Source organism: Delphinapterus leucas, chromosome 12 (assembly GCF_059928025.1).
Source record: "Delphinapterus leucas isolate spDelLeu-1000000601 "Yukka" chromosome 12, BTC_Dleu_Yukka2, whole genome shotgun sequence".
In the NCBI taxonomy this organism is placed as follows: Eukaryota; Metazoa; Chordata; class Mammalia; order Artiodactyla; family Monodontidae; genus Delphinapterus; species Delphinapterus leucas.
This window is the reverse complement of record NC_143140.1, coordinates 65188230-65210398: the sequence shown is the minus strand read 5'-3', so window position 1 is coordinate 65210398 and position 22169 is coordinate 65188230. Positions and strand designations below refer to the sequence as shown.

Genomic DNA, 22169 nt, shown 5'->3' with positions numbered 1-22169 from the left:
ATGACTGCTTCATGGTCCTTAACGTTTACCTTTGTATTAGTTATGTAGAACTTAATTTTACTCATTTAGTTACAGTTCTGCTATGTTAGTTGTTTTGAGAAAAGGAGTACAAAAGATGATTAAAAATCCTTAAAGCTCTCAGAGAGAGAGAATAATACTGTATATCTCTCAGTAGTAGGGGTAGGGACAGTAAGGAAACAGTAGAACCGTGTTCTGAACCTGACTCAGTTACATTGTTTTTGATCACATGTCCCTCATTTTTCCTACCTATCCTAGAAGTTAGGAAGTCTAGATTTTGAGAATCAACTTGTTGATAACTTGTTATGTGACCTTGAGTCACTTACTCAACCTCTGTGGGTCAAACTGAGGCCCAGAAATTGACTTTATCTTTAGAATATAGGATTACTTAGATAATCTTGAAGGCCCTGTCATCTATCACCAAAGCTCATGGTTGACCAATGTGCTTTATGGTTTAAATATATTTTTGTTCTCTGTCATTTAAAAAAAGTCATGATATTTTAAAAAATACAAAAATATAAAAATAATAGGAGAGCTGTGTATTTATCATTAAAATTTTAACCAGATGTCACCATTTAGCGGTGTGTTTTAGATATATTTTAAAAGAAATAAAGCATTAAAGATATTGCTAAAGTCTTATTCCCATCTCTCCTCTTTCTCTGCATTTGTCTTTTTATCACGTGTAAATCTACTTTATTCATTTTAACTGCCGTATAGTATTCCTTTGAGTGACTAACCTATTTTATCTATTCCCCTGCTGAGGCACAATTTCTTTTATATAGTATAACAGTCAGTGCTTCAGTGAACATTATTATATATGTTTCTTTATTTACTTGTGCAAGAGTTTCTGCAGGGAAGACACCTGGGAAGGGAATTGCTAGGTTGCTAAGATGCTGCTTTACTTCTTTAGTTTTCCCAGATGTTGGCAAAGCGGTCTCCAAAGTGGTTGTGACAATTTAAATTCCAACCAGCAACCACTGTTAGGTTTTTCCACATTGTCATCAGCACTTTTTGTTATTAGAATTATTAATTTTGACCTATCATAATGGTGTGAAAATCGTCTCAAAATTTTAATTAGCATTTATTTGATCACTGTCAACTTTTACTAGGTTATACAATAAAGACAACAATAGCAATAACGAACAACCTCCAAATCTTCTGGACTTAAAATAACAATGGTTTATTCCTTGCGCATGTTATATGCCCTTGGTGGGTTGGCTGTGGGCTCTGTTCCATGTCTTCTTGAGTTTTGGACCAAGATTAAAGGTGTATGCTCCACCTGGGAAATGTTGGTCTCACAATAGAGGGGAAAGAAAACATGGCAGAACCACACTATGGCTCTTGAATTTTCTGCTTGGAAGTAGTATGTACCACTTTCACTTTCATCTCATTAACCAAGCAAGTCCTGTGGTTAAGGTTGATGACAGTAGGTGGGCAAGTATGATCCTGTCACAGGAAGAGCATGGTAAATAATTGAAACCATGGAAATAATCCTATAATTTACAACTCAGGAGGCTGAGCATCGTTTTATAAGTTTTGTTTAGGTTTCTAAGACTGCTCTAGGATTTTTAAAACTAGGCATTCTTTCTCAGATTAAGGATATTCTTTTCTTAGTTTCTAAGACTAAACTAGAAAGTTTCATGAATAGGTGGTGAAAGACATGAATAGGTAGTGAATCTTATCTGATGTATTTTCTGCATCAACTGAGAGGATCATATGTTTTTGTAATCTATTAATGTTGTAATTTACATTGTTTTCTAGCATGAAGCTGTCTTTGAATTCCTAATATAAATACTACTTGTTCATGATGATTTGGCATTGATTTTGTATTTTTAATTTAGGGTTCTTGCATATATTGCCTTTAATTTTCTTTTATCAAATTATCTTCATCAGATGTTGTTATCTGGGTTATATACTAATCTCATAAAGTTTCTTCCCTTTAGTATTCTCTGGAAAAATTTGCCTAAATTAGGGATTTAACTGTTCTTTGGAGATCTGGTAAAACTTGCCTTTAAAACTGTCTTGGAGGGACTTCCCTGGCAGTCCAGTGGTTAAGACTCCACGCTTCCACTGCAAGAGACACGGGTTCGATCCCTGGTCGGGGAACTAAGATCCCGCATGCCCCGCAGCATGGCCAAATTAAAAAAAACAAACAAAACGAACAAACAAAAAACTGTCTTGGGAAGAATATTGTTGGGAGGTGTTCTTTTTTTTTCTTTAAATCATGGGTTTGATTTTCCAATAGTCTGTTTCTGGTTTTCCTTGAATAAGTTTCAGTAATTCATATTTTTAGTGGAACTGCCCATTTCATCTAACTTGACAAATCTGTTGGTATGAAGTTGTTCGTAGTGTTCTCATCTTGTATCTTTGATTTTGATTCATTTTTAATTTCTTGTGTTATTTGTGCTTTCTTCATCATTCTTGCTATAGAGTTAACCATTTTAATCTTTCAAAGAAGCGGCTTGGTTTTATTTGTTTCTTTTCTGTTTTGTAACATTTTGTTCTTTATTTTATCCTTGAGTTTATTCTGTTTTTTCCCCCAGTTTCTTGAGTTGAATATTTGGAAAAAAATGTATGCTTTATGCTTTCATGGCTCTAATTTTCCTTTCAGGTACCTCTTGTTGAATGCATAAGTTTTGAAATACTGTACTTTTAGTTGCCATTCAGTTCTTCATATTTTCTCATCCCATTATGGTTCAACTTAAATTGGTTGGAGAAGCAGAGGAGTCTTTATTTCAATGACTGTATTAATTTACAGGTTGTCTTTTCAGCTAATAAGTGGTTAGTTAATATACCATTATAAGAATGAACTTTTGAGGATAATAGATACGTTTGAAATAAGCTTGTAGCATATAAGTGTTGTGTAAACTTATTTTTTTCCTGTCAAGTACAAAGCAGAACAAAATTTGAGTAGACTTAAGTGATGTGACCGCACAGCAGATTTTATGCACCTGGAAACCTAGGCAGTGACTGTATATTTTGACCAGAGGCTGTAGTTCACCAGTGTCACAATAGTTGTTACAATGCAGGCGTTATAAGTGGTATTTCCTCTTTTGATTAATTTCTTTTATCCAGTTCTCCTTCCTATCTAGGTTCTTTGAGTTCTCAGTATCATTAGAATGGGTCTGATACTGATCACACTGCTGTTACTTCCTCATCAGGAGCAGAGCCCAAAGAACAGCCATCACGTGGTTTGAGCACGCTCTCGTTTCCCAGTTCCAGTACTGACCTTAGGCAGATGGGGTGATGTGCTCATGCTGCTTAGCTGTCGTTCTGTAGCTCTGTACCGGAAACGGGTGTCTGAGGACTACTTGGGGGGAAGTATGTTGTGGGAAACTGTGACTATAAATGAAGTTGCAAGTACTTAAGGAAGTGAATACAGTGTGGGAAATAAATACTTTTACTTTACTTGGTTGGGGAGATTAGATTTGTTTCCAGCTGTTTACTGTCATTAAAGATGATGATGATGTCTTTCATGGCTTTTTAGAGGCCTATAGTTATTGCTTGCTGTTTTTCTTTCTGTATGTACATGTATCTAATTTTCAATTAGATTTTTAGATTGTAGGATGCCCACTGAAGAGGGCCTAAATGCCTTCACTTAGGGCACCTACAACAGTAGAGGGAAGCATGGCCTGTACAGAAGGTCTTGAGGAGTTGGAGCAGCCTGACTTAATAGGGACCTTGTAGAGTAGGATGAAGTTCTACAAGGCGAGAAATGCCAGGATAAGACGATTAAAACTGATCGATAGAGCAAAAAGGAGCTGGAAGAAATGGACCAGAGGTTGTAAAGTTATTAGTATAAAAGACCTAGCAAGGTCAAGAATGCTGTTCGATATTAGAACATGGCTGCAGTAATTTAAGGGGGACTTTTTTTATCCACTGCCTTGGTTACGCTACACACCAGTGGTCTTTATAGATATGGTTTTATCGATGTGATTAGAGCATTGGGAAAGTTAGGCAGATTCCTGTTTTTGTTATCTGTCAGTACCTTTGGACAACAAAAATACCCTTTTTATACCATTTAATGTCAGTGTTACTGTATTAACTGAATAATTTTTTTAAAATCAAGAAACATAATTCTTGGGGATATTTTTGTTTATTTGGTGTCTTAATATCGTCTCTGCTTCACAGATTATTCCCTTAAAATAGATAGATCGATCTCCATATATCCTTTTTTATCCTCCTCCCAGCCTCCTGCCCTTTCCTGGCTCTCTGTTTCTACATTCTTTCTCCCGTGGGCCATCTGAACGTATTCTCAAACCTCAGGAATTAAGTGGAGAAAACTGCCCAGGGAGCCATGGCAACATTGTTTTCAAAAACTGTTATCTTTGAAGTCTGCATTCTTTTGAAGAGAGTATATGTTAATACTAAGTGCATAAAAAATGCTTCACACACACAGTATTTATGAGCATAAATATTGGATAACGGTGCATTTTTGGAGAATGATTTTAGTTAAGTACAAAAGCAATATGGAAATGGCTTGACTTTAATTAATGTTATTTCTGGCTTATGTGACAATAGGCTTATTACTAAGCCATGCATTAATTTTGACGCAAGGCCGAGTCTCTTGTGCATTTGTTCCAAATCTTTGCGTGAAGTATTTTTTCATTAAAGTTAGTAAAAATTACAATTTACATTTGTATACTAGTCTGTCATCTCGATAATAAAGTGAGATCTCAAATATTTTTTGGAAAAAAAATCTTTACTTTGAAGATTTGTTTTCTTTTTCTTTTTTTTTTTTTTTGCGGTACGCGGACCTCTCAGTGTTGTGGCCTCTCCCGTTGCGGAGCACAGGCTCTGGACACGCAGGCGCAGTGGCCGTGGCTCACGGGCCCAGCCGCTCCGCAGCATGTGGGATCCTCCCAGACCGGGGCACGAACCCGTGTCCCCTGCATCAGCAGGCGGACTCTCAACCACTGCGCCAGCAGGGAAGCCCAAGAATATTGTTTTTAATGAAGAAAATTTATAATTTCTACTCTCTGATATGTCTATTTTTATCTCATTGAGATATGCAATGGTATGTGACAAGCCCCTTTGGTACCAGAATTTAGTGGTAAAGAATTTTCGGGAGTCTCCTGGATTTTGCATGCTTGTTCCAGGGACTCTGCTATAGGAGGACTCTTGTGATATTGCCACTGAAGTCATTTACATACTCCATGTGTTAAAACAGCAGGGCTCCTTCCTCTAAGGAAAAATACAGTAAGATTTAGTTGATGCCATGGATATAAAGTCAGGAGATCTGTGTTTACTTTTCTTTTGACTCTTTGGATGTCTTGGGGAAGTCACTTCCTCTTTTTTCTTCTATTCTCAGATTGCAAAGTAAGAATGAAAATATTTGCTTCCTCTATTTCTAGGATTGAGCTGGCTTTACTACAGCTGATAAGTCTGTATATATATTTTTAAAGTCTGAAAATAAATGTGAAAGTCCCTGTAAGACTTCGGAAGCATGAGTGAATGTGCATTCTGAGTTAGAGTTGCTCACATTTTCCTCTGGCATCTGAAAGTTTTTCCCACGTGTTGATTTTGTCTGAGAATTGAGGGCATTGTTCCTGCCCACACAGGAATGTCAGTGCCATTTTTTCTCAGTGCTGTGAATAAGGCTGTCAGAATGTAGGCGCTCTTCGTCAGTGTTCTGTTGATAAAACTATTTATCAGGCAGTAGAATGTGTCAAGGTCTTCTTGCCTTTCTTGTGCAGAGTACTGGCCTCAGAAATCCAATTTGTTATCATTGCTTTTGAGGGTTTTATTTACTTACTTGATTGTTTATGTCTACTGTCACCCTCCAAGGCTGTTCTTTTAGACTTCTGTATAATCGACCCTTACTAGGTTTACGAGTTAAATAGTTTTAACTGTCTACATCTTGTAGAGGATCTGGAAGTTGTGGCCCTCTAAACTCCTGCAAAATAGCGTTAGATTTAAATAGAACTGTGAACAATTTAATTGGCATATATTATATGCCATTTAAAATTCCAGTGACATAGGTCCAGATGGAATGTCTCTGGTTAACTGTCCATTTATCCCTTAAGCTCAAAAAGGAGTTTAAGGTGATAATTCTATCCAATAACGTAATTTTTTATTTAGTAAATGGGAAAAGGTTGCCATGCCATGTGAGTAGTTGAATACTTTGGTCCAGCTTGAAGAACATGAGGGGTTCACAGGAGCAGAGCAGACTCATTAGCTGGGCCTTCAGGACGCTGTTGCATATGACCTCAGGAGGTCTTTTGATCTATTACTATAGGATTTTCTGTGTTTTCCCTTGCCAGCCAAATTGGTCTTCTAAGAAGGCACTGAATTGTCTGGCCTTTCTTCCCTCAAGTTTCTGATCAGATCATCTCTGCCATTCAATTTCCCCGTCCACACGATTCCCCCCAGTCTTTTAATGTCCAACTTAAATCCAGCTGTCCGGATGTTTTTTCTTCCTCTGAACTTGTTTTCACCAGTAGTTGGACAATCACGTGCTGTCTTGTGAGAGTCTCTTGTATTGTTGTGTTGAACAACAGCTAAACTCTTGTATTATTGTTTGATTTTTCTCATGCTTGTGTTGTTTCTTCACCTGGATTGTTAGTTCCTTGAGAAAAAGAACTTTCTTCTGTCTCCCCATAGGGCATCAACGCAGGACTTTGCCTTTAGCGCTACTCATAAAAAGTTATTGTTGACTTCCCTCTGCTTTCTCATATGTGTATAAAACTTTTATCCTTATCTAAGCTAAATGATTGTGTTTGCTCGTTTGTGTTCCCAGTTCTTCTCTCCATCCTTTCCAGTTAGAAAAGATTTGTGTGCGTGTGTGCGTGTGTGCGTGCATGCGTGTGTGTGTGCGCGCGTGTGTGTGTAATCCTCCACCCTCTCATGTTACTACTTCTATCCACAGCTGCCCTGCTTTTTAAGTGCTTAGAAACAGTAGGCTAACTTCTTGTAGAAACACTTCATGGGTTTAAATAAATGAAAATGATTTATTAAATTTCTATAAAGGCTGTGAACCGACGAGGCGTGAGAGTGATGCAGACGTGGGTAAGGAGTGGTCTTGGCCCTTCAGGATCTCACAGCATAGAGAGAATGTGGACTCCCAGACGCCTAAGAGTTCTTTCACACAAATCTGAGCTGCCACAGGTCAGATGGCTGGCTGGCTGGGTGTAGGCTGGGCTTGGAGAGGAGAGTATAATTAATACCTTATTTACTTCCTGCCTCTTTTTCTCAAATGCTCCTTTTTTCTCTTGAGCAAAATAAAGAATGATATGGTTTTAATTTTTCAGCCGTCAAGAATTCAACCACATTCGTTCTCCTTTGTCTTCACTTTTGGTTTCAAAATCTGCGGATTGCCGTTTTTGCCCTTGCATCAGTGGTTTTTGAAAGCATTAAATTGACACTTGAAAGTAACTTCTCACTATGAGTAACCATCCTGAGGTAATTTTGAAGGCAGCGTCTATCTCTGCCTGCCCCTTTCTCACACGTGCTGCCAGGCAAGCTGACTCCTCAGTAATTTGCCACTTAAGTTTTTACTCTCACCTGAGGGTGACAGTAGAACAGGCACCAGATCTTTGAATTTTTTTTCCTGTTTTGGAATGAAAATTATTTGAAGGTTGAATAACATTTGAAATAGTGGGGAAAGTCATTTTCAGAATAAAATTTGTACTTTAAAATCTGTTCAGATATGTTTTCTTGCTCTCTAACGTAAGTAGGCATTAAAAAATTTTTAACTCCTTTTCAGAGTTCATCAAATGATACGTAATTTTATTTTTCTCTCATTCAACAAGAAACAGAGTATCTTTTGTTAAACCCCTTGCGCTGGGAATCCCTCTGTTTTCATTACTGTTTTATTTCCAGTCTCTTTTCCAGTCTTCTCCTGAGCAAATTAAAGATGTTTCTGACAGTTTTTATTTCTCAACTATTAGGAAATTTTGCCAAATATTCTCCTCCTTGATCCTGTCTCCCTATTCCCCCCAACCAAGGTTTCTGTGGAGATTGTGTGCAGGAACTTGAATGGAGGAACAGAAATTTCAGAATCTTGCCTTTACCTGTGAGCGTTGTTGAATTTATTTCACGGAAGCTCGAGCCGGGGCCATTCTTTCCATCTGTCCTTTCCACAGGGGATCAAGGCTCTGTGGCCTAGTGGAAACATGTACAGAATTTATCATCCCTATTTACAGTACTTTAATATGCTAACATTTGAATCTTAAAGGGATCAAATGCAATATAACATAATAAAATACAGTCTATAAAAAGCACTGGATTAGTCAGAAAAACAGTTTCTTCATGCAAGGTGGCTACATGATGAAAGTACTGAAAAACGATCTGTCAGATTCCTATTTTTATATTTGTTATATTCTGCAACAGAGTTTCACATCAACTCTGTTATGATTAGGAATATTATTCTTTTTTTTTTTTAATTTTAGAGAGACAGCCTCAAAACTACTAACTGAACTACCTTTCATAACTGTGCTATATTTGCAGGATATGCCATTTTAACCTGTTATGAGTTGTCTAGTTTTGTGCATCATCTACTTACTAACATAGGAAACAATCTGAGTCTTACTGTGATCTGTTTGTTATATTCACTGATCTCTTTCTGTATTTCAGCAGCAATTTAAAGTGAATCAAATAGTAATACTCTAGTAAGCTTTTCTGCTATAGCACAGAAAGCTTGTCTGAATCAGATGTCAAAATTCATTGTAGGCAAATAGTTCACAGAGAATCTGCTAACCTGCAGAGGTTTGCTGCTTATGGTTCTTTACATAAGTTTTAATGGAAATGGTATTTGTCAGTTTCTTAAAAAGATACTTAGAAAATGTGGTGTGCTCATCTGGCTAGAGGTTTGATACCAGCCTCTTTATATAATCTAACAGTTTTAGTCACTGCTGTTTTTTAAGAGGGTATAGTTTTCACAGATTTATTCCAAGTGTTGCTGTTCAAAGTGAATAAGAGAAAAAGCTGGACAAAAAGAATGCGGAGTTTCACTTCTTAATAATTACTTTAGTGACTGGTTACTGACCTTCTTTAGTGATGGTATATAATTTTTAAGAAAAATAGAAAGTTAAAGAAGTCATATTTCCACAGTATTTTATGAATTTGGCCTCAAAATAGTATTCATTTAAATATATATTGTGAGTTTAGAAGTAATTTTTGTCCCCCAATATTGATTTGTTTCCTGTCTGAGAAGATGAAGAGAAAAGTATGAGGTATAATTTTTCCTCTTAAATTGAGTACAGATTTTACTTTCAGAGGTAAACTTTACCTGTGAAACAAGTATATGCATATAGTTGATAAAGTACTGTTTATGGTTTAGATAAAAGTGCAGAAGTGCCAAGTTATTATGGGCTGGAGTTGGTAAGCAAATCTTCATTGAGGAGAAAGGAACTCTTAGACTTTGAAGAATGATGTACTTAGGAAAACTCGGCAATACTTAGCCTAGTACATTTTTCGTTTGAAAATGGTTGAATAGTAAAATCCAAGCAGAAATTTGGGGTTATAAGAAAAGGCTTGAATGCCCACTTCCTTATTTTATTTATTTATTTATTTCTGTGGTACATGGGCCGCTCACCGTTACGGCCTCTCCCGTTGCGGAGCACAGGCTCCGGAAGCGCAGGCTCAGCGGCTATGGCTCACGGGCCCAGCCGCTCCGCGGGATGTGGGATCTTCCTGGACCAGGGCGCGAACCCGCGTCCCCTGCATCGGCAGGTGGACCCTCAACCACTGTGCCACCAGGGATGCCCCTGCCTACTTCCTTATATGCCAGGGATAACATAATAAAATGTAAACTTTGTTAGGAGCAAACCATGCTGGCCAGTGCTGTCAGTTTCAGCCCAGACTTTGCGTGGCTTGGCTTTAACTAGGAATCCTCTCCTCCTGCAAAGCCAGAATACCATTGGGGTTCAAATGGATCAATCTCTTCACTTCTGCTAAACATTAAGAAGAGGTGGGCTCCCACCCATAGGAGAGGTTGCAAAGTAAACATAAAATAGAAAAAAATGCATGGACTCTATTGTTTACCCTTTTCCAGTCTGCTTTCCAAAATTTTTTTGGCACTGATTCCATTCTCTTTCTCCTTTCCATTGTCGGGGGGAAAAGAATATGTGCGTGTTGTGCTCATGTGTGCACTTAAGCACTTCATTTTAGAATAGCTTCCATAGGGAGCAGAGCTAAATGTGTATTTTCAATCTACCATCTTTAATTAGAAGTCCACTTTCTACTTAGGAAAATCTGGACAGTGAGCCTGTTTTATCACTAGGATAAAGTGAAGTGGGCCCTCTCCCTCAATATAGCCAGGAAGTTTTCTGGATATCTCATTATAAAAAGACTTTTAATTGGTTGTGGTAGCTTTAGTAGCATCTGTTTTGACGTTGTTCGTTGTTTTCTTACAGATGCTTTTTGTTTTCATTTTCTTGATTCACTATTTCCTGCAGGTGCCTAGATAGTCCATTTTGTTTTGCATGTGTGTTTAATTGGGCAGAGCAGAGGTAGGTCATAGGAAAAGAATGGATGGAAATGCTATTCTACTTAACATACGTTATTTTGTTTTTTTGCAATTAATAGGTATAGTTTAGTTCTTATCCACTTGGTTTGGGTCCTAAGCTATGTATTATGTAAAGTTTGTGCCTTTGTTCATCAAACATTTCTGGACCAAGCATTGGTGGTAATGTTGGTGGAGGGTGGGTTCTTCAACAAGATGGGACTTGGGAGAATTTCACTGTGCAGGGTCTGGTGCTCAGCATTGGGATGTACGTTAACTCTACTCACAGTGCCCGAATCAGGCAGAGGAAAAGTGCCCTTGCTGATCAGTTCTATAAATGTAGACATAAGAATTCCAGGAAATGAATTTACAGTGAGAGATAACTGCCAGGAAGAATGAAACATTTAGATTTATTGGTCATTTCATTCTTTCCTTCATAATAAGAAAGTCGTCAAATGGTGCTAAATCTCAGGATATCGTTGTGAGCATGAAATTCAGAGCAAGGGGTATTATATCAACAGTAACAGGTGTCTTTAGCCTCCTGTAGCTTGATCCAAAGCCACCGTGGAGGGTGAATACATCTGCCATCAGGTCAAGAATAATTGTGCTTTCAGACCAGGTTACCCTTCTTCCTAGTGATACTGCTAACTCCCCACTTCTAGCTCTCCCCATGCCTCCCCCTTCAGGAAGCCTTGTTGGATCTGTACGTTTGTTGGATACATATACATAAACCCAGCCACCTACCCTTTCTTGCCCTAACATTTTAGACCTTTCTTTCTTGGGTCTCCTGCAGTCAGATTATTTCATCTATCACGTGTTGATTTTTACTTAGGTTTCCCAGTAAATGTTAAACTAACTTCAAATTCTGCTGGAAAATTTATGATGGACCTTAGTATTTACATTTGGGCATGTTACTGACCTAATAGGTGTGGGGATGGGAGTTGAAGTTGGGAAGGAGAATGATTGGCCTGAAACCCATTTACCATGTAAAAGTATTATTTCTGTTGGAAAAGATTCTGAATTTCGAGTAGCTGTCTGTCACACGTCATGCTGCATTTTATGGCGGAAGTAATACAGGAGGGCTTTGAGGCGACCATCTGGATATGTGAATACATATGTACAGAGAAGCATTATAAAGGACATTTCCAGCTATGAACAGGTTATATAAATGTATATGTCAGTACGTTACTTGGAGAGTATGTTTTCCCATGGAAATAAGGCACAAATGATTAGACTTTCAAGTCGATTTGTAAAAGTCTAAAGTTTTTGAACTGAGTTCTGGGTGCTAAATCTTGGAGCAGGTAGATAAAGACAGAATTTCTACCCCACTTTTCTAATTCAGGCCAAAATTTAAAATCCCTTTTCTTTTTTTTCATATGCTTTTCCTATTTCTTGTTGCTTTTTTCCCTAGACTTTCTTGTTCCTAGTTCCATGATGATATTCTGTTACTCTTTTGTAGTATCATAATACAAAAAATGTCCGATGCTTCCTGCTTACTTTTTCTCTGTCCAGAATTAAAATTCCTCTAATTTCTCAAACGTAGCCGATCTCTCACCTAAATCATGAAAGGATCCGCAATCTGAGTGAATGACTCCTGTGTGGATGAAAACTTGTATTTGCCTTCTAGGAGGTATTTGCATTTTAACAGAAGCCTGTTCATGTTAAAGAATCATAAGTGGTAGAGTTTCACTCAGGAAGCCAAGGGAAATGAAAAAATGAAAGCAGTTTGTGAGGGCAGTAGAGGGCTGGGTTTTTGGCCTTTGGATCAGGTGGACATACTGCTGGTAAGGTGGCCTTTTGGGGAGGCATACCCAAATGCTCCCTAACTTTCTTGCTTCTGAACCTCCATGTTTCTGATGCCTCACACTTTTTCTTCTTCTTCTTTTTTTTTTTTTTTGCGGTATTTGGGCCTCTCACTGTTGTGGCCTCTCCCGTTGCGGAGCACAGGCTCCGGACGCGCAGGCTCAGCGGCCATAGCTCACGGGCCCAGCCGCTCCGCGGCATGTGGGAATTTTCCCAGACCGGGGCACGAACCCGTGTCCCTTGCATCGGCAGGCAGACTCTCAACCACTGCGCCACCAGGGAAGCCCACTTTTTCTTATGTAGTTGAAGTAGTTGAATTGTGTGTGTTTTAAGTCAAGCAGAGTCTTGAAGACTCATCTGTTGCTCCCTACTTGCCCGTGGTTAACAAAGACCTTGCCACTTTGTCTTTTGTTTTACTTTAGTTTGTTAGTCATCTACCGGGAATGAAAAACTTTTACCTGGGAAAAAAAATGTCAAGCTGAGTAGAAAGACTGCTGCCTCAGATCAGTGTTTAAAAATTGAGATATCTCAAAATGAAATGTACTTTTTTCCCTCAGATTACCCAGAAGTTGCTTGTCATTGAGTTCAAGAATCAGAAATTCAGGTGGTGAGGTATAAGGAAATTACTGTTATTTCTTAAGAACCTTTTCAAGACCTCTTTCTTTGTATCAGATCCTGTTTGCCTCTGTTTTACGATAATAAAGTAATAAAGTAAATATTTAAGTGATTAAGAGTTTTCTGCATTACAACTTGACTTCCACTTTGGCCAGTTGTTAAAAAATATTTGAAACACGCCTGGCCAGTAGAGGTAAGAATAGTTTCATTGGGCCTGATTTGTGATAAGATCTGTAGTCAAACAGGTGTCTTGTGTTTTTCTACCTTGTGATTTCTTTCTCGAAAGTAGTCTCAAATACAGTTGTCGTTAAAGATTGTCAGATAAATTTTATATTATCGGGCTATATGAAACAGTCTTTTTTTAATAAAGGATTTTAAATGAAAAGTTGAGCAATTGATATATCAGTTAGTGCGTTGGGTCCTGGCTTTTGTGTCTGGGTCTTTGAAAGGGATAAAAGATGAGTATGCTCCTTTGGATGGTGCCTGGCCAGACTGAAAACAGAAAGCTGATGGACTTGAGTGTGAGGGCAGGTAGTCTTACCATGGGAGAGGGGATCTGTTTGCCGACTTTGGTATCGGCCTTGCCTCATGGTCAGAATCCTTGGTTAAGCTTTTTAAAAATACAAGAGCACAGAGGCTTTTTTTTTTTTTTTAGGGCAGTGAAACTATTCTGTAGGATACTGTAATGGTGGAGACACGTCATCATACATTTGTCCAAACCCATAGAATATGACCAAAAGTGAGCCCTAATGTAGACTATGGACTTGGGGTGATTATGATGTGTCAGTGTAGGTTCATCAGTTGTAACAAATGTACCGCACTGTGGGGGACGCTGATAATTCGGGAGGCCATGCGTGTCGGGGGGTAGAGGGTATATGGGAAATCTTTGGATCCTTTGCTCAGTTTTCCTGTGAAGCTAAAACTGCTCTACAAAATAAAGTCTAATACAAAAATTAAAAAAAAATACAGATGCCCAGGTGCTATCTTTGAAGATTCTGATTCAGTGGGTCTGATGCTGGACTTGAGCATCTGTGCAGGCAGACTTAAAAACTACTTTGAGAGGCCATAACATGCTGCCTACCAAGGCACTCCCTGGCAGAGCACCTGCTCCCCAGGTATATGGTGAATTGATCAGTTAGCTCCTCCTTGAAATATGAACATGGCTGGTGGGGAATTTTCCCCTAGCAGTAGGGAAGTGAGTGGAGTAGAGCTCCTACAGTAAGACTGCAGGAAGTCTTATTAAGTGTCTGTCTGGCTGAAATTGTCTGGTTCTGATTTGCTTTGAGCAATGCCCAACATATAGTAAGGGCTTGATAAATACCAGGTGCAATTATCATCATCACGATATTTTAAGCTCCTGACTATATTTTTTCTCAGGATCTTACTATTTTTCTTGAATGTTTGATGAGAATGCTAACGTCCTTTGCCTTGGATGAATTCTCAATATCTTGTTATTATATTTTGTCAATAACTTAGTGACTTGGAAGTTCCATAATATAAACATATACCACTTAAATAATCACGCTCACTTTGTAATTAAAAGAACTTGCTTCGATTCAAAAATCAAACGTTAGTATTTTTATAAGCAGGAGGAAAAACAAGATTTGAAAACAGTACACTTTATATTGAAAATTTTGAATAAACCCATCTCTGCTGTCCAAGGACTTAATCCTCTCGTTGGAGAGTCAGAAGAGGAACATTGGCCATGGCCAGCTGGATTAAGAAAACAACATCAAAGATCAATTTATCTACTTTAAGCTCTAGGAATAGAAATATAGTTAGATTTTGCATCTGAGAAATTGCAGGCTCTTTGGCAGCTGTTCGCTTAGAGCAAATGAAGATTTAGATGATTTTTTCCTCAGACGCTACAATACCATCACATTAAACTTTTATCACCAAGAGAAGGCATTTAAGGGACCACATTTTATGAACAGCTGAGCAACCGACACATATTAGAACTGACAGAGGTGTTTATTATTCCTTATCGTTTAGTTAAAGCGAAAAAGTAAGTATAATTCCTTGTGTAAAATGTGTGTGCGGGTATTTACGTTTCATCATTAAATAGTCTGCTTAACAAGCTTCACGATCCATTGCTCTGGAGGTTATGTGAGATTTTTCTGAAGCTCCATTCTAGAGCTTGGCTTTCAGATTACCCTGGAGCGAGCATATTGGTGAGAGGAGTAGACTTGGCTTCTGGAATAGCCGTCGGCAGGCCGGTCCTGCAGTTGGAGATAGAAGTCCTCCAAGAGGACACCCTTTGGTTAGCTAGCTGATTCTTGTGTCCTGAAAACAGATGAAAACCTCTGGTTTGTGGAAAATAAAAACTATAACCACCTTAGAAATGAAGGTTGTGGCTGTGGATGAAACAGTAAAAGTTTGATGTTTTATTTATTAAAAATAAAATTAGCATTTGTTTGCCATTTTCCATATACTGTAAAGGTGAAACATATTCTTCTATCTTGTTTGCGATCTAAACTTACCTGGTTGCTTATGAGATGAACTGTGTACTCAGTTAAGAATTATGAAACATTTCAAACACCAGCAGACTGGGGTAGAAAAGCATGCCATCTCAGTACTGCATTTAGACTTGGATAGAATGGGAATCGTTGAGCTCATGAAATAGGGTTTTATAATATCGAAGAAAGGCAAGCTCCTCTGTTCTTCAGGAGTTAATTAAGGTATGCATGTGATTTTATTAAAGGTGAGCATGTATGCATCTAGCTACACTAGGGTTTCCTTTAATATTGCAGGACACAGTTACTGGAGGGTATTGTGCAGTGCGTTGTGGTCTAGTGTGTGTTTTGTTTTGTAGCAGCTTTTTCATTTTTATTTCTAGCACCTAAAACTATATTGAATAGTATTTTATGTCATTCATGTCAACAGCACTGCAGAAATTCCTCAGTGTTGAAGCATAATCTCTTGAATCCTGTGGAATGGAAAGAAATAGAAAGTCTGTAATGAACTATGAGAGGATTTTTCTTTTTCTTCCCTCTTCTTTTAGAGGCTGGTCTTGAAGGAATACTATATATAAGAAAGATTTCTTCTTATCATTCTTTGTAGTGTCTTCATGCTTATGTAATTTTGATAATGCATGTCTGTCTATCCGTTGATATACATATATACAAATTTTTCCTGATCGTTAATGAAAATTAAGTTTGGAAAATTTTTTTCAAGTACTCAAAGAAAAAACAATAAGTGTGTGTGTATGTATACATGTGTATATGTACACATATTTATTTATATATACCGTATCTATGTGTGTATGCTTATTTTTTTTATATAATACACTTTTTTTTTTGAGCAGTCAGAAAAACTTTTTCAAACTTAATAATAATCAGGGAACTTTAAAATCTTCCTTTAGTATAAATGTCTCATTTACTTCTGGAGTTACATTTTGAATACACATATACACAGTCATTGGATGTGGTTTCGTTCTTCCTTTTTGCCAGGATTTGAATGAATTTTGGGACAGAGTTGTGTCATTCAGATTGGTAGGAAAATAATGGTCCGATAAATGATGACCTGAGACTTTTTAAGACACTCCTTTCCCCTTCTGTTTGGTTATCTTTGATTTCCTCCACCTCCCATGACAGTGTCTCAGTTGTTGTGTTTGCTCTGTGCATACCTTTCTTTCCTTGGCCTTTTATACTTGCACAGTGTAGTTTAGAGCTAGCGCAAAATACATAGCTCAAGGGCTGTGCTGTATGGATTGCATTGTACGCTTCCCAGCACTGTCCTCTCAGTGCACAATAACGGCAGTGTGGAGGGGCCTACACGGAGACAGTGATGGTGTTTTATAAAACGCCAATGGTGTGTGGTGTTGACTGCAATCCGCCGGGTAAGCAGTTGTACAAATTCCTCCAAGTTGAGAGGCCTCCAGAAATGTCATGTTTTGGCCTCAATAATGAATGCCACAAATAACAGCACAGGCACGGGGAACCTCGCTCAGCGTCTCAGATTCCAGGCTGCCTTTCTTCCGCTCAGTTTGCTATAAATTGCTTTCCTCCCAAAGAAAGTTCCCCAAAGCTAGCCTTCCAATCCTTGAATAATATATATTAAATCCACCTAAATTATCTCGTTTTGTCTCTCTTTGTTTTCTTGTTGAAAATTTCAGCCCATTGATTTTATGCTACTGTTCAGTGGTGTAAGTGAGGTTAGGGAGAGGCAGACAGGGGCAAAGTAGATTGTAAAGCTTGTTGGCATTTAATATAGAATGTAAGATTTCTTTTTGAAGTGTACCTGGCAAGTTGATTAACTGTTGTATGGTTTTAATTGTTTAATTAACTGGTCCTACATTATCAGAATAGAGATGAACACAGTTTGTACTCTCTAAAGATTCTAGTGTAAGATGGGATATAAAGCAAAGGCATACTTCAGATAGCAAGAAGAAATAACAGCGCTGATGTCTTAGGGCAGGACTGTGTAAAGACTGCAAAATCCCACTGTCCCCTTTTGCATGAAGGTGGTTCATGGTCAGTTCTTAAGAGAAAGGGGCAGATTGGCTTTTCTGCTGACGTCTTCCCTCTGGTTCCCAAGAAGTATTTGGAAATGCTCTAATTACTAAGGACGAGTCTAAGTACAATGTAGAATTGTGAAAATAAAATTCAGGACTCTGGCTGTTCTTCTCCTAGAATCTAGTTGGCAGTGTGTGTTTGGCTTAGTTCCTTGGATATCTGTGGGTTGGTAGTCCATGAGCTAGAGCCAGGGGATTGCATAAGACTGAGAGCCAGAAGACCTGATTTCTAGACTCAACTCTGCCAACTTTTTGGCTGGCATTATAGCACCAAGCTGTTGCATCCAGCATATCTTTTGGCCTACGAGTGAGTGAAGTGATGCAGTGAGGAGCTGCTGTAGGAGACATTGAAATGAGTCAGACATAACTTTTGCTTAAAGAACCCGGTCTTCAAAAGGAGTAGAACGACAGGCCCTTTGGTGGGGCTAATGGCGGACTCCGGGAGAGCTCACACAAAGGAGTACTTCCCAGAACTTTTGCTGCCAGTGTCCTTGTCCCCGCGGTGAGCCCCAACTGCGCCCCCCCCCCCCAGCCTCTGCAGGAGTCATTCAGCTCTAGTAGATGTGTGGCTGGCAGGGTCTTAGTGCTCCGGCCGTGTGTCAGACCTGAGCCTCTGAGGTGGGAGAGCCGAATTCAGGACACTGGTCCACCAGAGACCTCCCAGCCTCACGTAATATCAAATGGTGAGAGCTCTTACAGAGATCTCTGTCTCAACACTAAGACCAAGCTCCACCCAAAGGCCAGCAAGCTCCAGTGCTGGATGCCCCATGCCAAACAACTAGCAAGACAGGAACACAGCCCCACCCGTTAGCAGAGAGGCTGCCTAAAATCATAATAAGTTCACAGACACCCCAAAACATACTGCCAGACGTGGTCCTGCCCACCAGAAAGACAAGATCCAGCCCCACCCACCAGAACACAGGCACCAGTCCCCTCCACCAGGAAGCCTACACAAGACACTGAACCAACTTCACCCATTGGAGGCAGACACCAAAAACAACGGGAACTACGAACCTGCAGCCTGCGAGTAGGAGACCCCAAACACAGTAAGTTAAACAAAATGAGAAGATAGAGAAATATGCAGCAGATGAGGGAGCAAGGTAAAAACCCACCAGACCAAACAAATGAAGAGGAAATAGGCAGTCTACCTGAAAAAGAATTCAGAGTAATGATAGTAAAGATGATCCCAAATCTTGGAAATAGAATGGAGAAAATACAAGAAACGTTTAACGAGGACCTAGAAGAACTAAAGAGCAAAGAAACAATGATGAACGACACAGTAACTGAAATTAAAAATTCTCTAGAAGGAATCAGTGGCAGAATAACTGAGGCAAAGAATGGATAACTGACCTGGAAGATAAAATAGTGGAAATAACTACCACAGAGGAGAAAAATGAAAAAACAATGAAGAGAATTGAGGACAGTCTCAGAGACGTCTGGGACAAAATTAAATGCAGCAACATTCGAATTATAAGGGTCCCAGAACAAGAGAAAAAGAAAAGGTCTGAGAAAATATTTGAAGAGATTATCATTGAAAACTTCCCTAACACAGGGAAAGAAATAGTCAAGTCCAGGAAGCGCAGAGAGTCCCATACAGGATAAGTCCAAGGAGAAACACACCGAGACACGTATTAATCAAACTATCAAAAATTGTAAAATACAAAGAAAAAATATTAAAAACAGAAAAGGAAAAGCAACAAATAACATACAAGGGAATCCTCATAAGGTTAACAGCTGATCTTTCAGCAGAAACTCTGCAACCCAGAAGGGAGTGGCAGGACATATTTAAAGTGATGAAAGGGAGAAGCCTACAACCAAGATTACTCTACCCAGCAAGGATCTCATTCACATTTGACAGAGAAATTAAAACCTTTACAGACAAGCAAAAGCCAAGAGACTTCAGCACCACCAAACCAGCTTTACAACAAACGCTAAAGGAACTTCTCTAGACAGGAAATACAACAGAAGGAAAAGACCTACAAAAGAATTAAGAAAATGATAATAGGAACATACATATCGATAATTACCTTAAATGTAAATGGATTAAATGCTCCAACCAAAAGACATAGACTGGATGAATGGATACAAAAACAAGACCCGTATATATGCTGTCTACGAGAGACCCACTTCAGACCTAGGGACACATATAGACTGAAAGTGAGGGGATGGAAAAAGATTTTCCATGCAAATGGAAATCAAAAGAAAGCTGGAGTAGCAATTATCCTATCAGACAAAATAGACTTTAAAGACTATTACAAGAGACAAAGAAGGACACTACATAATGATCAAGGGATCAATCCAAGAAGAAGATGTAACAATTGTAAATATTTATGCACCTAACATAGGAGCACCTCAATACTTAAGGCAAATGCTAACAGCCATAAAAGGGGAAATCAACAGTAACACAACAACACTAGGGGACCTCAGCACCGCACTTTCACCAATGGACAGATCATCCAAAATGAAAATAAATAAGGAAACCCAAGCTTTAAAAGACACATTAGACAAGATGGATTTAATTGATATTTATAGGACATTCCATCCCAAAACAACAGAATACACGTTCAAGTGCTCATGCAGCGTTCTCCAGGATGGGCTACATATCAAGCCTTAGTAAATTTAAGACAGTTGAAATCGTATCAGGTGTCTTTTTTGACCACAATGCTATGAGACTAGATATCAATTACAGGAAAAAATCTGGAAGAAATACAAACACATGGAGGCTAAACAATACAGTACTTAATAACCAAGAGATCACTAAAGAAATCAAAGAGGAAATCAAAAAATACCTTGAAACAAATGACAGTGAAAACATGACAACCCAAACCCTATGGGATGCAGCAAAAGCCATTCTAAGAGGGAAGCTTATAGCAATACAATCCTGCTTCAAGAAAGAAAACAAATCTCAAATAAACAACCTAACCTTACACCTAAAGCAATTACAGAAAGAAGAATAAAAAAACCCAAAAGTTAGCAGAAGGGAAGAAATCATAAAGATCAGATCAGAGATAAATGTGACAGAAATGAAGGAAACAGTAGCAAAGATCAGTAAAACTAAAAGCTGGTTCTTTGAGAAGATAAACAAAATTGATAAACCATTAGTCAGACTCATCAAGAAAAAAGGGAGAAGACTCAGATCAACAGAATTAGAAATAAAAAAGGAGAAGTAACAACTGACACTGAAGAAATACAAAGGATCATGAGAGATTACTACAAGCAACTCTATGCCAATAAAATGGACAGACAACCTGGAAGAAGTGGAGAAGTTCTTAGAAAAGCACAACCTTCCGAGACTGAACCAGGGAGAAATAGAAAATATAAACAGACCAGTCACAAGCACTGAAATTGAAACTGTGATTAAAAATCTTACAACAGGGCTTCCCTGGTGGTGCAGTGATTAAGAATCCAGCTGCTAATGCAGGGGACATGGGTTCGAGCCCTGGTCCAGGATGATCTCACATGACGCAGAGCAGTGAAGCCCATGTGCCACAACTACTGAGCCTGCGCTCTAGAGCCTGCGAGCCACAGCTACTGAGCTCACATGCCACAAGTACTGAAGCCCGCAGGCGTAGAGCCCGTGCTCTGCAACAAGGGAAACCACTGAAATGAGAAGCCCGCGCACCGCAATGAAGAGTAGCCCCCACTCACCGCAACTAGAGAAAGGCCGCACACAGCAACAAAGACCGAATGCAGCCAAAAATAAATTTAAAAAAAATAAAGAAATCTTCCAACAAACAAAAGCTCAGAACCAGATGGCTTCACAGGTGAATTCTGTGAAACGTTTACAGAAGAGCTAACACATATCCTTCTCAAACTGTTCCAAAATACAGTAGAGGGAGAAACACTCCCAAACTCATTCTACAAGGCCACTGTCACCCTGATACCAAAACCAAAGATGTCACAAAAAAAGAAAACTATAGGCCAGTATCAGTGATGAACATAGATGCGAAAATCCTCAACAAAATACTAGCAAACAGAATCCAACAGCACATTAAAAGGATCATACACCATGATCAAGTGGGGTTTGTCCCAGGAATGCAGGGATCCTTCAATATATGCAAATCGATCAATATGATAAACCATATTAACAAATTGAAGGAGAAAAACCATACGATCATCCATCTCAATAGATGCAGGAAAAGCTTTCGACACAATTCAACACCCGTTTATGATAAAAACCCTCCAGAAGGTATGCATAGAGGGAAATTACGTTCGCATAATAATGGCCATATGTGACAAACCCACAGCCAACATCGCTGTCAATGATGAAAAACTGAAACTCTTTCCACTAAGATCAGGAACAAGACAAGTTTGCTCACTCTCACCACTGTTATTCAACATAGTTTTAGAAGTTCTAGCCACAGCAATCAGAGACTGAAAAGAAATAAAAGGAATCCAAATCAGAAAAGAAGAAGTACAGCTGTCACTTTGCAGGTGACATGATACTATATACATAGAGAATCCTAAATATGTTACCAGAAAACTACTACAGCTAAGCAATGAATTTGGTAAAGTAGCAGGATACAAAATTAATGCACGGAAATCTCTTGTATTCCTTATGGTGAAAACTCTGAAAGAGAAATTAAGGAAACACTCCCATTTACCATTGCAACCAAAAGAATAAAATACCTAGGAATAAACCTACCTAAGGAGACAAAAGACCTGTATGCAGAAAACTATAAGACACTGATGAAAGAAATTAAAGATGGTACAAACAGATGGAGAGATATACCATGTTCCTGGATTGGCAGAATCAACATTGTGAAAATGACTATA

The 22169-nt window shown here is 38.7% G+C and overlaps 1 protein-coding gene across 5 annotated transcripts in view; it reads left to right on the top strand.

The window, feature by feature from the left end:
* EPB41L2 (erythrocyte membrane protein band 4.1 like 2) overlaps positions 1-22169 on the top strand; it is a 211885-nt gene that overhangs the window by 102489 nt on the left and 87227 nt on the right. The gene's annotated exons all lie outside the window — the stretch shown is intronic.